Raw genomic sequence first — 18329 nt, 5'->3', positions numbered from 1 at the left:
ATATTTCCAAAGTCTTTACGGAGTTGATTGTTATTTAAATTGGCCAAATATGACCCTCTCAAAGGGTTATTTATCTCAATTTTCCTAACACTTATTATAGGTATCAATCATTTGAATATAAAATCAAGGATTGTTCCCTTATTCCTTCAAGAGCCAAACTTTGGCATAAGCCTTTAGGGGATGCCTCTCCTCCCAAAAAAGGGGGTTGGTCAATAGTTGCATATCGCAAGAAAAACTAACATAACATTTCGAAATTCTTAACCAAATTTATCCAATATTAGTACAACTATAGATTTCCTTGTTGGAAAATATATATGATTTAATGCCAAACGTAGGAAATTTTTAATCTCTATCCAAATAATCAAGATATGACTTCAACGAATGAGATACAAGGTTTGTACTAACCAAATATGAAAATCTGAAACTTCTATGCAAATATGAAATTATTTTGCCTTAATGTGGAATTACTATGATCAAGTCCATCTTCTTTATGATGCTAAAAATCAGCCAACATATCATGTTTAACAACACTACCTTATGTGAACTTACAAAAAAGATAAATAATGTATGACGCCATCATAAGATAGCAATATAGAGGCACAAACTAACAAAATAAGAACATCACATAACACAAGATTTACATGTTGAAACACTTGCAAGAAAAAAATATACTAAGAAGAGAAGCTAAATATCCATTATCTTCAAATAAATGACATTGCAATACATTCACTTCTATCCTCCTCTTTGATTCCAACATGATAGCACTTGTATCTTGTGAACAACCTCTTTTTGCCTCAACCTAAACTTATTTTTGTAGAGTAACTCTACATTCAATTGCTCCTCATTAATTTCTACATCTAAGGAGCTAACTTTACAGACACGTTATGAGCTCTATAGCACTAAACAAGTTGTCGACAAATGAATATTCATTTCAAACATCCCAAGCCCTTGGTTTACCTCCTCAAAATGTGAAAGGAAATTGATTTGGGCTCCAATACTTTCCCTCCGATTCGAGCACCCAAACTTAGAAATTAACCATTACATTAAATGGAATAAATGATGGAATAGCAAGAGACACTTATTGCCTCTTCCAAGTTCCCACTTATAGAAACCCAATAGTAACTCATTTGTTCTCTGCACATGTCATTAATCATCCCATTGTAGGCATCCACATGTGGGGAAAACAATATTAAATTCCCACTTATAGAAACCCAATAGTAACTCATTTGTTCTTTGCACATGTCATTAATCATCCCATTGTAGGCATCCACATGTGGGGAAAACAATATTAAATATTTAGACTCACAAGTCACCTTCACCATTGCTTGTGGAATCCATCACCCCTTATGAATCTATTACAAACAATGGTGAGAATACATATTCCAAATTATTTTCCTATTACATCCTACGTGCCTAGAACACTTTTCAAGGATGTTGGAACCCTGAACTATGATATAGGATTTACAAGGTAGATGTCACCTTAATCCTATCATTCTCGTGCTTGACATCATACATTGCAAATACACCAATTAGAATCACAAACAAGGGAAAAACATCCCTTAGCCAATCATGTACGACTTGAATATTTACCATACTCTCATGCTCCAACAAAATACCTACAAAAGCAACCAAGATAATCACCATCAAGCATAAAAAAAACCTCACATCCTACAACATGCCACCTATGAAAGAAAACAAGAATATGCCAAGATGACTCATATTAACTATCACTAAAACTTGCATCAATATTTACATGACCACAAGCATCAAATTCAAATGATAACAAAGGCTCTAAGTAGGTTCCTTACTCATAACAATTAGAATAACAACCACAACAAACTAAAATTCATCCAAGCTAACCATACCTAAAATTGGGGTATATCATCATAGATAAAACTTCATGACATCAACATAAAAACCCAAAAGTACAATCAAGTCTTTGTATATCCATCCTTTTTAAATACAACATACCAATGTACAAATGGCCATAGACAAGGCCAACTAACAAAGTTTGCATTACTAGTAAAATAATCTCAAGGATATAGATAGTCCACATATGAGTCATCCCATTGCAATCAAATGGGTGATTAGCCTTCATTGCATAACTTAATATATCCTAATCCTATAAAACATGTAAACTCATAATCACATCAATAATAAAAAAACCAAGATATTGAAGAGAGAAACCTAACGTGTATCTAGAAACTCCTACTACATCAGTAATGTCAAATTGGAAAATAGACAATCATACAATCATATGTTAATCTCACAAACAAATATGTTGCAATACCTCTCTCACCACTACTCTCCATAGCTCTCCCAAGTTCTTTACACTCAACCATATGAATACAAACATCCAAGAAGAACAATATATCCTTATTCCACACTAACATGTACTAAGTTCTATAAGGTAAGACATCCTTCACCATTTTCAAAATGAAATGATGACAACATCTAACATTCAAAACAAATGAAAACATGGAAGCAATAGATGTTAACCTCTCATATCGAAGGTAGATAAAATAAACCAATCATTCTCATAACAAAGGGCATATACACAAAGACACAAACCATTTCCTATACCTATCCAAATAAGTCCTTAGGATTAGATCCATAGCTCAAGACCAAAACAAAATGAACAATGAAAATACATAAAACCATGCATTTTATTCTTAACAAGCCCTCATAATTTCAATATTCAAGACTAACTCACATGAGAAGACAATATACAAAATAAAGAATGCATATGATAATTAGGAAGAAAACACCTCTCAGATGTTTTACTTGCCAAGTAGACCAAGAATAGGATACAATATTGCCTTGCACAAACAACACCAAGAAATGAAAATAGTCTCTTTAGGTCCATAATGGATTCACATCCGTAATTAGGTGTAGGCTCTTTAGTCTTTTTGCTGAAATCCTCATCAAAGGGCAACCATCTCAAAACATGATCCTAACAAATAAGAGATATTTTAGCCTCGCCCAAGTCTCTCTAGTTTCAATGAACATCCTGTTGGGTCTCAAATCAACAGATTGGATAGGTTCTAAGAAAATGCCAACTCCTATGATCAAACCCTCCAATTGACCTGGCCAACTTATAGAGTGAACCTATTTGGTTACTGACTCTCTCACTTTAGGCTCTGCAGGACCTAGGCGGGTATACCTATTCACTAGTTGTTTTCAAAGACTAGTGCCTTTTATAGCAGATTAAGTATCTTGATCTGGCTTCCTCCTATCACAGAATGGCATAAGTTCCTAGGATGGAGATATAGCAGATGAGTTCAAGATTGTTGTTGTAGAAGCTATTTGATCTTTGTGCTTAGAATTTTATATGTATACACTATTGCCAACTTACTCTATGCTTCCTACTCAATTACTCCTATTGTAAAATAAAATATGATGAATATGGTGATAAGTTGTAATTTATAAATGGCCAGTGCCTTCTTTGCTGTCTGGGCTACAGAGTCTTTATATTTCCTTAGGACTTATTGTGTGAACTTGTGAGACAGTTTTTAAACCCACCCCTTTTATGGATCTGTCAGTTACTATTTCTTATGAGATCAATTGAATGCCTATATCATAAGTTGCTTGAATGAATTTAACCCTACCTTTAAGGGACCATCCAAGTAAACGCTGCAAAGAACAATTATAATTCACAAGCAGAACTTTTATTTCAACCTTATAACATACAACATAAATTTCACTCAAAGAATATGAATAACCTTATCTCCTTTAGATAATATCACAAGCAGTTACCAACAACGAATGAAATAATCCACAACACATACACAAAGAAAAGACAACTGATTATATTATGTATCCGTCAAAATTTGTGTAACAGGAAACTTACAAGCTGTCATACATCACTGTATTCTTCCTATCATGTTATATTAATTCAATTACAAGAAACCTTTCTCATATATAATGAGAGCAAATGCTATCTATGAAAAGACATGTCTTTTCGAAATACTAACTATCAATTTGAACATTCCTAACAAACTTAAGTAAAAAGAGATTAAGCATCCCTAAATGATGAATATAATCATCTTCTTTAAAAGTCTTGATCTTGATGCTCTGTTTCTGTAATTCTTCTCCCTGTGAAAGGTATTCGAATATCATCTGGTTGACGGTAGGGGCCATGTCTTTGCTTCGATCCAATCTTGACAGAGCCCGATCCTTGACGCTTAGAAGTTCATTCCGCCATTCATCCATACATATTAATTCTCCCTCTTTATAAATCGAGGGCATTCCAATAGGGTTCCCATCATCCAATTCTTTAAGATCTCCTTTTAGCACATCTTTGAATTTAACATGATTTTCCATATATGAAGTCCCTTCTATTTTCTCCTCTAGCGTCATCACATCAACACTGTTTATCACTTCATGCAATCGTGCTTTTAACCTTTCATGCTCTCTTAATGCCTTTATGGTTCCAGTGTACACCCTCCAATAATGTTCAACATGGATGAGCATGGTGTTGAACCTGTGCTCAATGATATCATTAACCATTTTATCCATCTTCTGTTGAATATTACTCACCTGTTTGGTAGCCTTTTCTGCTTGATATTTCCAATACAGAACATCAGAGACATCATCCAAGCTTCGTCCTGTGGGATATGCAGCATATTCATTTAAAGGAGTTCCTGTCTCAAATTGCAATATCCTTGCTTGTAGCCTCTGATTCTCCTCTTTAGTTCTTTCATATAAACCCTTATAGGTAATGTTTTCCCTGACCAAAAACTCTGTCTGATCCAAATTTAATTTGGCTACATCCAAGTTTAATTTTGCAGTGACCCTAGGGTCAGTCTTTCCTACCCGATGGACCATAAGGTGTCCAAAGGTTTCTTCAACATCCACAATAATTGGTCTTTTTCCTCTTGGATATAGTGCCCATTGTAGGAGAGTTTTTTGATCAGGATCATACCCCGAGCCCATGAACAATTTATCTATCTCTTGAGGCAATACCTGTTGATTTGTGTCTTGCTTCTTCAAGAATCCATCAAACAGAAGTGTTGAATTTATATCCCAACTTGAAAATATGATAACTCCAGCCTCCTTTAATATTTTCCTCCCCTTCTTAGGGGTCATCTCTTTCATGAGAGCATCTATCTCATCTTGCAAACTTCTCATCTGCTCTTCTTCTGATCTCCCAGCCATACTTCGTCTCACATGAGCCCCCTTGTACTGGTATAAGAATGAAAGGAATTCTCCTGAGGAAGCGAATCCATCATCCGCAACAAAGTCTTCATGCTCTGTCATCCTTATATCAACTATATCCCTAATATTAAAATCACCAGTTTCCACATCTACCTCTGCTTCAAAACCAGGTGGATAATCTTCTCTAGGGGAGTCAGCAGGGATGCTACTAGCAGTTGATTTTGGTGACATGTGAGCCAATGGCTTACTATCTCTTCCAGTGTTGACAAAATGGAGGAACTGTGGGGGTACTCTATGCATAATCTCTTCCTCATGCTGAAGTAGTTTTTTGGCTATCTCCAAAGGATCTTGGAGGTTTCCAAGTAGGTCTCCATCCACCATCCCCCTTGCTCTTTTCCACTTGAAAGCTTCCCAAGTCATCTCGCTTCTTTCTCTCAAAACCTTGGCCTCTTCCCTTTCAAGGTTCCTTATTAAATCGTCTGGCATTTGAGCCACATGTATTCCAGCCTTTAGCTTTTGTGATGCCCTTGCAGCTTTTTTATATCCCTCAGGATCAAAGTTCTCTCTAGGATCACCCAGAGTCATGCCATAATAATCTAACTTATTTTGAAGTAAATGATAACTTTTAGAACTTTTAACAATAAAATCAGAAAACACCAGTAACCCTGGCACAATAGATTGTTTACCAAAATCTGTGAGATGTTTGGCACTGACAGCAGACAGTTGTCTTATAATCTCTAGACTAGCCACCCTGTTTGGCACTGTAATTGGAAGCATGTATGGCTTTCCTTCATACCCGAAAACCCTGATTTTTGTATGATTAGGGTGGCAATACCAATCACCCCAGTTGTGATCAATCTGAGACTCTGGAGAGAAGTCTTTTGGCCTGAGGAATCTTTTGATTTCAGGAGACAAAGCATAATTTCTATGTTGTTCGAAGGCTGCACTGAGTGGTTTTACAAAATATTCCTGAAAGTGCCAATACTGGTTGTTTATAAATCTTTGATCCCATGCAGAAACCCACAACTGGACTGGTTTCTTCAAACCATTTTTATCATAAGCTCTGATGCTAAAATCGTCTGACCAGAAATTGAATTCTTGTCCACAATAAAGAATAATGTGCATTAATAAGGAATACAATGAGAAATGAACGTTTACAAGGTCTCCTTTTAATTTTTCCAACCAATGATTTAGGGCTTCTGCAACATAAGTGGCATAGTCAAATAGCTTAGGGTCTTTTGACTGTAGATCAACACATAGAACCATAACCCCAATATCCATGAGAGGATGAGCCTCTAAGCCTAATACTTGGGCTGCAACATAGTATGTATACTTGAAATATGGATGGAATTGGTTGACTTCAAAAGGCACCTTGTCATCTTTACTGAAAGGAACTAAGGACTTTCCCACTTTTGGCCGGTGAATGGGTAGTCTCCATGTCCTATAGATGTCCTCTAAATTGAAGAACTCTTGCGACAGTTTCTGTATGTCAATTTTCTCTTCTACATCCCAGTCTAGATCAAACACCATATCAATGGTCTATTTGTTAATTACCACCATAGGATTCCCTCGGTAGTCACATATGGTTTTGGTTTTTGGATCATAACAATCTACTAGGGCTTTCATTAATTCAACATCCACAAATACATTCGGAACTGCCAATTTCCCCAAAATTTTCTTCCACAGGTTACTCACGGGCTCAGGAGCATCCCTTCTCTTGTAACCAAATAAGAACAACTCATGTCCTCTGATTTCAGTCCATATGTCTCCTAAATGTTCAAATCTATCTTCCAACCCTTCCTCTTCACTTTTGATTTTTTTGGACCTCACACTGGATGCTGGGCACTGGTCTAACAGATCCTGAGCTAAAGCTCTACCCTTCTTTTTCTGTCGTTTGGGTTTCTCTTCAGGGTTCAATTCCTTTCCTTTCCTACTCTTTTTAGAAGAAGAAGATGGTTCCATAATTTCAACCAATGTGAGATATCACACTTACTTGGAGAATTGTCGAGCTCTTCTGACTGTTGTTTACGCACTTCAGCTAACTCCTTCTAACTTTCCGTCTTTTGGCCACAATCTGGTTCTTATGAAAATTCAATCAATTTAGCTATAACTGTGTGGGCAACTTGTGCAATAGTTAATGTCTCTATGTTTATAACGGCTACTCAAATGTTTAAACTTAATTGCAGATGTGACATCCTCAACTTGAGCTTTTAATTCCTTCGCGGGAAGTACTGTTCAGTTGAAAAGATTGTGAATCAAGATTTCGATGAAACCCCTGTCTTCGGTTGAATACTTTAATCTTTCATCGAAATTTCATTTTCCTCGATATCAACTCATCGGTGAATGGCCTATGTCGAAAAACCATCTTCTAGTCTCCCCGAAATCATCCTCTCCTCGATGAAATCCTTTTCGATGAGTTATTCGTGAATCTCATCGAAATCATATTTCGATGAGTTTTATACTTCGGTGAAAGTTCACGCGAGCCCTCTGAAATCCTTTTTTCTTTGATGTCCTTCTTTTATCGATGAAATCCCTTTGCTTTTATCGACATATTGTTATTGATAAGATTTGCTTTTCGATGAATGTTTTTTGAGTTGCCTCGGCAATTTTATTTCCTCGACTTCACTCTTTGTCGGCCTTTCACTTTTCGATGAAACTGGAATTTTGATGAGCGACTTCCTTCATTTACCGAAAGAGATATTCTGCCGAAGACATCTTAACTTAGTGTTTTACACTTTATGTTTTATTTCGATGAAAGTATTCTTTCGGTGAAACTCCTTTTGAGATGCTCGACATGATATTTTTTGCCGATGATCTTTTTAGCTTTCACGCCTTTGGGAATATTTTTAAGTTCAAATATATTGTTCAACACATCCACCATTCAATCCATTCCAAATGCAAATGCAACCCTTTAAAATCATGAGGAGGCTCCAACAAAACGATTTATACTCAAAACCAAAGAGAACTAACAAGATGATTGTCAAGGTTCCAACTATGGAATCAAGAACAGATCATGACATCATGATCCATCATCTCCTCCTATAATATCATATGCTCGAAAGAACATATCATGATTTGTCACCTCACTGAAGAATCGAGAGTCCTCTATTACAAAGCAAAAATAGGCTTAGATGAAGTTACCTAAGTGATTGCTGAAGTACCACTAACATCATTAGATTGTTTGGTAGAAAAATTGTATCTAATTCCTTGACCATTATTGATATCAATTGGGATAGGCTCTATGATAACTTTCTCATGAAGACCCAATCTTTTTCCTTGATAGTTCATCCTTTTATATATCTTATTTGTGGTAAGATAATTGTTTCAAGCATGATGCTAGCTCATTGGTATTTTATTCATGAAAATTAGAACTTGCTATTGTCCCATCTATAAGAAAGTTTAGCTTGAGAACAATAGATGATCCCATTTGATAAGATTATGTCAATGATTCCTCGTAAGGTGGAATTGTATAATGATCATCTAAAATGATTAGTAGCATCTATTGTGAATTTCTTGTCCTCTTGCTTAATATGATGAAGGTCCTACTGACCACATTTCTCAGTAGAATTCTATGTAATATGATCACACAATCATTTATTTGTCTGTCTATGTTTTCATGTGGACCAGGTGTCTCATCATAGGAGCCAAATCTTGTTTAATGATGTAGAGGATCATTTTGGATCTCTTGATTTTGGATAGCATAAAAAAGAGGGGGTCTACTTGGCTCTCCTGATCATTGCTAGGATCATGATCATACATGAGAGTAGCTTGGATGGGATTTTCTTTAACAATTTGACCTTATCTTTGGATAGTTTAACCTTTACTTGGTTGAGGACATGTTTGAAACTTCTTTAGATTTATTTCTTGATATATATCTTGATTTAGGATGAACATAGCATAGCGTCCTAAATTGTACTCCCTTACAATTTTTTCCTCATTTGGGCCCTCACCTTGGTGTTTGAGTCCCGAGGCCTGATCAAAGTCCTAATTCTGCTCACAACATACGAATACCTCATAGTTTTCAGAATGCACATCTCCCGCCCCTCTTTTCTTGGTCCTTGATTAGTCAAGACTAGGGCGCTAGCGCTCTAGTCCTCCCAATCAAGGCCCATTTTTGCCCCCCTTAATGGTAACATCATTTTGGTGGGCACCTAGATCCCGTGTTGGCTCATGTTGGAAAATTAAATTGTTTTTTGACAAGCATGTATAAGAGGAGGTCTAACCCTCTCATTTTGAGAACTACCTATGAGATTCATGCAATCAATTAAAGCAATCAAGCATTCAAATTCAAGTGAGCAAGCAATTAGTCTTCTTTCAAGCATTGGAGCAAAAGTAAGGTCAAGATTCAATCATTGGAGTTGACATTCATGTTCTATGTTTATGAAGACTTCATGAAACCCTTACTCCTTATGGAGACAAACAAAAATCAATTAAAAGGTACAACATTAGTGTTTCAAACATTATTCAACATTTCCCACAAAAGGAGATCACTTTCCATTACTACAATTCAATTAGATTTCGTTTCTATTTCATGGTTAAGTCCAAAATCAGGGTTTGACCTAAGGTAAACCCCTTATCCTAACCTATTTCCCTTCTCTACCATGTGTAGGAACAAGTACGAAGCTTTGATCTTCAGAATTGACTTTATTTACAGAGACAAATAGGTTCCCCTTTGGGACGACGAAAAGTGCGAATGACCGGAGCGATTGGCATTCTGGTCCCAACATTTCAAGTGCTCTATCTGAGAACATATCTGAACACTTTTACATTGCTTAGATCTAGATTCGTGGCTCAATCCAACGACTATAGCTCACTATTTATGCATTTTTACTTCAATTCCAAAACATTTACCCTAATTTCAACATTTTCACAATTCAACTGAAAAGAGGATAATCAACCCCCCAAAGTGAATCTAATAAGAATTCTCAGCCCTATGCTTTCTGATTTGTGGCTATATCTATTAGGTTCACTCCTCTTTTAATGTAATGATCCCTAAGCCTAAAATTAGTGGTTTCTACTACATCTAGTGGTGGAAACCCTAATTTTTCACCATTACATTTTGGTTAACCCGACTTCTTACACTTTCATTTTTTGAATTATGATCTCAGATCTGAGTCTTTATGCACTTCAAATTCAATAATACATTTACAAGTTAAATTTTCAAATAAATTTAAAAAAATTAGAGGTTAAATTCACAAAAAACCCTAATTTTTAATTCTAAAATTGAGCTTGTGGGTTGTCTAATTTAGATTAATTATTTAAGATTTGATTATTCATTTAATTTAAAATTCAAAATTTCCCTCCTAGATCTCATTTTCAAATTGAATTATATAAATTTAGTGGTTGAATTTACAAAAAACCCTAATTTATAATTCTAAAATTTTACATGTGGGTTGTATAATTTTTCAAATTAATTTTCATATCTGATCTTTATTAATGCTATGTTATGATCTAGATGCATTTTCTTTCAAATTCACAAATAAAATTGCTTAATTAATTAGTTAATTAATCATTTTTTATAAAATTTTGCATTGTTTAATCATTATTTTTTATTTCAAGTTCAAATTTCCCTCCTTTGTGCATGAGTTTTACTACCATTAGTCCTACATACAATATTTCTATGAGAAGTTGTAGAATTAAGGATTCCAAAGGTTTAATTACTACAGATATGGATCCTAATTTGGATAACTTATTTCATGAGAATGTTGGTGGTTCATCTAATCCAACAAATGATGTCATTTATCCTCATCCTTTTCCTAATTCTCACGATGTGGATGAATCACTAACTAGGGTTTCCATTGACCAATTTGAGAAGAATGACGATGAATTTGAAAATATTCAACAATGGATGAGTCAACAATACCTGGAAAGTGAGGCTATCCCATTGATTGAAGGATTAAAAAAGAATGGTTCAAAGTGATAAAATTGGTGTTGATTTGTTGTGTGACCTTGCTCATATTGTTGACACTAATATCATGCCTATGAAAAGTTGTGCCAAAATCCTTGGTTACACCCAGTGTGCCTACTTTCACATCTTCTATTGTGGCTACTTCCACACAAAATGTTAATCCTACACATGTTAGTCAGGGCAACAACTTTGTTTATCAAAACTCTTTCATACCTCCTTTCATGAGTCTTCCATTTGTGAAACAATCATCTCCCATACCTACATATGATAGTGTTCCACCTCCTTACTCTCAACCTCCACCTACATACAAAAATGTCACTCCTCCATCCCAACTCCAATAGGTCTAATTTCAATCCATCAATCGAAGCAATCATCAACGATAATCTAGCCCAAACCGTTTCATCCTTACAACAACAACTAACTTCCATTACCCAATCCAAGTTTAATGTTCCCATATTTGATGTAGCAAGCCCATTATCCGATGACATTGTTTGTGCTATCCCTCCTAAACATGTGGAAATCCCTCAATTGGAGCTTTATAATGGAAAAAGTGATCCCTTGACTCATGCAAAAATATTTTAAACTTTGTGTAGTGATTTTGCTCATGATCAAAGACTTTTGGATAATTTTTTTACTAGAACCTTTAGGGATAAAGAAGCAATGGTATTGCTATTTGCCTCCTTATTCTATTACATCATTTCAACAATTAGCTAATGATTTCATTCAACAATTTCACAATAATATTGGTCCTAAGATTACTTTGACTGTTTTGATTCATTGTAAGCAAGGTGTTAAAGAAAAAAGTGATTGATTTTATTGGTAGATATAAACATAATTTGTATTCTCACGTTGATTATCCTATGCCTAATCAAGATGTTCAAATAATTTTTATTTCTAATTTACAAAAAGACATTAGGGACAAGATTCTCTTTTCTGAATTTACTTCCTTTACACAGTTGTGTGTAGTGCTTCATAATTATCAGCTTCAAGTGAGTCAATTCGAATCATCCTCTTCAATGGCTTTGGTTGATAAGAATGAAAGTGCTCAACAATATTTTGCAAAGTTTAAATTGAACAAGGGATACATCAAGTTCAATGACTTGATATCAATACCCAAGTGGCAACTGTGACAATGGGTGTGCCTCCTTTATCCAAATACTTTAGAAAAGAGTTTACTCCTCTTTTTGAGTCTTTTCATAGCATTATGCCACAAATGTTAAACAAAAATGTGTTAAAACTTCCTCCCATTAAGCGAATTGATACCTCCAAACCTTTTTCACCTTATCATGATCCCAAAGCCTTTTGCCAATATCATCGTCAACCTGGTCATGACACTTAAAAGTGTTATTCCTTAACGAGTAGAATTAAATACCTTATTGATAACAATACCATATCTATAGCTAGTGTGAATGACAAAGGAAACAAATCTATTGCTCCTCCTAATCAAAATATTTAAATATTCACTAATCCTTTGCCTTCCCATTCTACTAATATGGTTGAGTTTGAGCATTTTTCATTTTCTCCCAATGACCTTGGCCTTGAGTCTAATAATGTGGTGGATCTAGTGTTGATAAACCTACACCTCCTAAGGACCTATGCATTACTTTTGATCCTAGTGAGACTATTGATCCACCTAATGTCCACCATATATCACTGCGAAGATCAAAGACAAAATATCATGAGGGGTGCTCATTGATCCAACATGTATGGTGAATGTGATAACTGAAGAATATATTTATACTTTACAATTGAATCGAGTAACATATGATAAATTTGATGTAGTGGTTAAGGTCTTTGATGGTTTCTCTTGCCCCACTATTGGTTCTATTACTCTTCCTGTTGAGATTGGTACTAAGTGCTTAGATATCATTTTTTGTATCATTCCTACAATGATCAATATTGTGCAAAGTTGGGACATCCTTGGCTCTCGTCCATGAAAGCGATTCCTTCTACCATTCATAAATGCTTAAAATTTCTCCATAATGACAAAATCATAACAATTAATTATAGCATGTACCAACCCACAGTGAGATGTGGAGATGTTAACCTTGATTACTTTTGGCCTAAACAATTTGAACCTCTTAAGCCTCGAAGTTATTCTCTTTTTCAATCTTATCAAAAGTGGAAGAATGATATGATCTTATCTTGAGTATTCCTAGAGATCCTAGACCTATTCCTCATCCTCACGATGGACCCAATCTCCTTCCTACACCTTCTATTCCTTCTTTATATGCTACAATTGCGCCTCCTACGTCTTACAAAGGGAAGCGTCCAATATCTCCTATCTTTCAACCTAGTAGACCTTCTCCCATTCCTCCTCCTTTGAAGGAAGAGAAGAATCCTATGACCATTGATCCTAAACCTTCACAACCCTTGGCTAAAAATAAATGAAACCGTTGTGAAAGAGAATGCTGACAGAGACGTCGTGCTAAGGCTTGTGTACTTGATTCTCAACCCATTTCCTCCCCAAAGACACCAAATGTTGACATGATCCCATTTGTCCAACCTTTTCCTAATCCTAAGGAGGAAGTTCAACCTAAATCACAAAGATTAAAGATGCTTAAGAAAGATGACAGTTCATGTTCTATTTGTATAAAAGATCCTATTTTTATTAATCTTGAAGAGATGGATGAAAATGATGTTCATGCTAATGATTCCAATGATGAATATGAACTCATTGATGCCGACAATGATTTATCTAAACAATTTTCAAAAGCATTAATACTAGCTCCTAGTAATAGACAAAGTGACTCATCATTAGAGCATGGTCCTTGTTTCTAGAACTTGTGGTAGCTACATCTACCGTGCTCAAAGTTTCTCCTCTCGCATATTGTCCACCTTCTTAAAAAAATGTTCAACAATATTGGGAGCTAGGTGATTTGCTTGATTAGCTTAATTCGTGTCATAGATTCTGTCTCTCTCTCTCTCTCTCTCTCTCTCTCTCTCTCCCAGGATCTCTTGCTTGTTTGTAAAATTCCTCTATTTGTTTCTCAATTCTTCTATTTGTTGTCCCTAGTGTTGTCTACTTGAGGACAATGCAAAGCATTGAGATCTCTTTTGGGGTCTTCCATGTTGACTCAAAAGACACATGTGCCCTTCTTCCATTGTAATTCTACTTCCTTTGGGGGATGAGGTCAATTCAGTGTAAACATATTTCAAGATATACATTATTTATCATAAGAGCATACTAACCCCAAATTTAGTAGAACTCTTATGTGTTTTGTGACCATTATCCTTTGATTTGTCCTTTCTTGGGGGCATATCATTGTGGTAACGTGCTTGTCTTTTGGATGCATGTATACTACCTTAAAGAAATTGCTCCCGTTGTGGCATATGCAATCACTTTAACGTGGGGGCATACACTCCGCTCAATGTTTCACCATTTTCACACACTTTCAAATACCTCAATACTCAAGTTACTTTGCAAACTAAGCCTTTTGCTTTGTAATTTTGGTATTTTTATTTTCATGACTCATAGTAAGTGATCCTTACTAGGATAGCAATCATGTTTCTCTCTCTCTTTCAAGTATGATGTCCCTTTTATCTTGATATCAAAGATACCCAAAGTCCTCTGAGGGCTTGTCGTGTCTTGCCTCTTTAGCATCTTGATGAAAGTTTTCAATGTTAACCTTTGTACTTTCACACTCCTGCTAAAGTGGGGGCTAAATCTAGCATCCTAAATTGTACTCCCTTATAATTTTGTCCTCATTTGGGCCCTGAGCTTGGTGTTTGTGTCCTGAGGCTTGATCAGAGCCCTGATTATGCTCACACCATGCAAATACATCGTAAGTTTCAAAATGCACATCTTCTGCCCCTCTTTTCTTGGTCCTTGATTGGTTAGGATCAGGGCACTAGCGCTCTGGTCCTCCCAATCAGGGCCCCTTAATGGTAACATTGTTTTGGCGGGGACCTGGATCCCATGTCGGCTCATGTTGGAAAATTAAATTGTTTTTCGACAAGCATGTATAAAAGGAGGTCCACCCCTCTTATTTTGAGAACCATCTAAGAGATTCATGCAATAAATCCAAGCAATCAGGCATTCAAATTCAAGTGAGGAAGCAATTAGTTTTTTTTCAAGCATTGGAGCAGAAGTAAGGTCAAGATTCAAGCATTGGAGTTGACATTCATGTTCTATGTTTATGAAGACTTCATGAAACCCTAATTACTTGTGGAGACAAACAAAACTCCATTAAAAGATACAACATTAGTATTTCAAACATTATTCAACATTTCCCTCAAAAGGAGATCACTTTCCATTACCGCAATTCAATTACATTTTATTTCTATTTCATGGTTAATTCTAAAACCGAGGTTTGACGTAAGTTAAATCCCTAATCCCAACCTATTTCCCTTCTCTATTGTGGTCCTCCTTTTGAACCCCTCAATCTCCACCATTTAAAAAAAAAATAGTTTAGAAAGTGTTTGGAGCACTAAAATTTGTTGTTTCCTCGTTACAACTTCAAATTTTGAACATAAATATGTTTAATTTCTCATCAAAGATTAGAATTTTCTAATTTCAGAAAAAAGTGGCCACTTAAGACCCCCTTTTGGTCCCCCATCTTTGTGCACTTACCCCCAACAAATTTGACAAAAATGTATACATTAATTATATTTATAACAAAAATATTTCAAACAAAATAATTAAATATTAAAATCTATATTAAATGTAACCTCTGATTGAGCCAACTCAAGAAAACTTACCCATGCTTAATTTTTGATTCACCAAATGGTAGATTTTCTTTCCATTGATCAAGATGTATTTACTTGTTTTTGTAGCATAATGATATGGATATGAAGATTGCATTATGAAAAATGACCCAAGGGTTAAATATTTGTAGTTTTTCGAAGGAAGAGATCAACGATGGAGATCAAAGGAAGAAGGGATGACTAGGATTATGTTGGTTGGGAGGCTATGGGGATGAAAGATGGAGGATAAGTAGAATTTATTAATTTAAGGATTTTATTTTATGAGAGGGATAGGTAGTTATTGATGGTGGATTTAACTAATTTAATTAATTAAATCATGTGGGAATGGTATTTAGGAAATAGGAAGTTAATTTAGGACTTGAAGGATTTTTTTTAACTGTCTACAATCATATGGTTCCATACAATTATCAGATCATTCAAAATGAGAGACAATATCAACATGATAACACATACTTTCTTAACACTATTTAGCATGAGAATTGAAATCTAACATAAGTAAAGAATCAAATCAGGAATACAAGATGGTAGATTCTCCACATGGTATTTTGAAGTAAATACTGGAATATGAGCTCCTTACTTTTCCTATGCTCAAGAAAATAGATATGTTAAAGAGCAGGTTAATCATTTTTGTAATTATCATCACATACATGTGCATTCTATAGAATGATGCATTAAACTGCAACATAATGTAAATAAATTATTAACAAGAAGAGATTAAAAATTAAGAACATCAACGATAATTCACACATATGTTTACCATCTCTTTCTTATTTTTCCAAGCATAATGACAAGACACCTATATCTCACACATAATGTGGTGCACATATTATGAAAAAGACTAACTACACATTAAAGTTTCTATCAATGGAATAATATATGATGGCATTCTTACCAAGCTATCTCATAAGCATCCAAATCTCCATCTCAAGACAAATAAGAGGAACTCTTCCCAAGATCCCATCATTACATGATATTTTTATTTGTAAACAAATACTAGTTCATTATCTATTATTTATATATATTATGATGCTAAAATTGACTCCACTAGGGGAAATGATCTTATTAGTATACATATTTTGGTATCATTTGACTTACAAAATAGGAAGGGACCAACTAAAATTATTGGAGGGATCAATCATTCAAGTGAGAAGGATACTTGGTTAGGGAGTAAAGAGGAGTATCAACATGCTCTTTTATTTTCATCTATAATTGATCTTTCCATATAAGGAGCGGGGTTATTATTTATTTTCTATAGGGCCGATACATTCATGTTTGCTTATATTGGGGGTGTGAGATTTTGCCAAGATCAAGGGCACAATGAAAAGCATAAAAGAGAGACAAAAGAATGACAAGAACAAACTGCATTCTCATCAATATGCAAAATGATCAACTGGATTAAGCAATACAATGAATATGAGCCTGCTTATATAGGCAAGGCCATATGGATGTATGAGCACACAATTATGACATGTGGCTCAATGAGAAACAAGGGTAGGTAAGAAATACTAGGGGTAGGTAGGAGAAATAATATAATATTCCACAAGAGGTGGATGACCCACCGAATGTGGAGTGTAACAACAAAATAAGACCACAAAAGGTGGAATTTCTCCTACAAGCTATATCCCTATGTGCACACTTCCCTAAGTGTCTCAAATCCAAACTACGAAGAGATGCATTATCCTAAGTTAACTTAAGTAAAGTGTAATAATATCCATAATGAATATTTATTTACACCAACACCCCCCCTTAAGTGCAAATTAGGGGAATGACGACTCAAGTCAACAATGCAAGATGGGTCCCGACTACTAGGCCATGATAGGTACCCATGTACAATATGCAAATGCAAGCAAAACTATGCAATGCAATCTCTCACAAACGGAGAAAGGGAGAAAACCCACTGGGAAAAAACTCCCCCCCAAAAGAGAGATGAATGTACAAAAGACTCTCAAAGAAGAAGGACAAAACCTCAAAGAGGAAAAAGTCCCCCCCATAACAGAGGAAGGAGAAGTCAGTTGACCCCCCCCTAATGAGACATCTTGCACCCCCAAGAGAGCTCGCAACTGCTGGAACTTACTCTCGATGAAAGGTTTGGTGAAGATGTCTGCAACCTGCTCCGCTGTAGGCCAATACTGCAAATCAATGACCTGCTCCTGAATCAGCTCTCGGATATAGTGCATATGGATCTTGATGTGTTTGGTCCGCTGGTGCTGGACGAGGTTCTTCGAGATTGCAATAACACTCTGATTGTCACAATGTAGAACTGTCGGCCGTAGAGTGGTGAACCCAAACTCTATGAGAATCTTTTGAAACCAAATGGTCTCAGTCATTGCGTTAACAACTCCTCGATACTCAACCTCAGTCAAAGAGAGAGCAATAGCATGTTGCTTCTTGCTCTGCCAATAAATGGGGCCTGAACCAAGGTGAAAACTATAACCTGAAGTAGACTTACGATCATCAAGATTGCCAGCCCAAGCGAAGTCCTGTGCCCACTGCATAGTGAGTCCCATAGTGATGTGTACCCTGGATGTAATGAAGGATGCGTTTGGCGGCTTTCCAA

The sequence above is a fragment of the Cryptomeria japonica genome, chromosome 6 (genome assembly GCF_030272615.1).
Source record: "Cryptomeria japonica chromosome 6, Sugi_1.0, whole genome shotgun sequence".
NCBI classification, from domain to species: Eukaryota; Viridiplantae; Streptophyta; class Pinopsida; order Cupressales; family Cupressaceae; genus Cryptomeria; species Cryptomeria japonica.
This window is presented reverse-complemented; position numbering follows the sequence as displayed.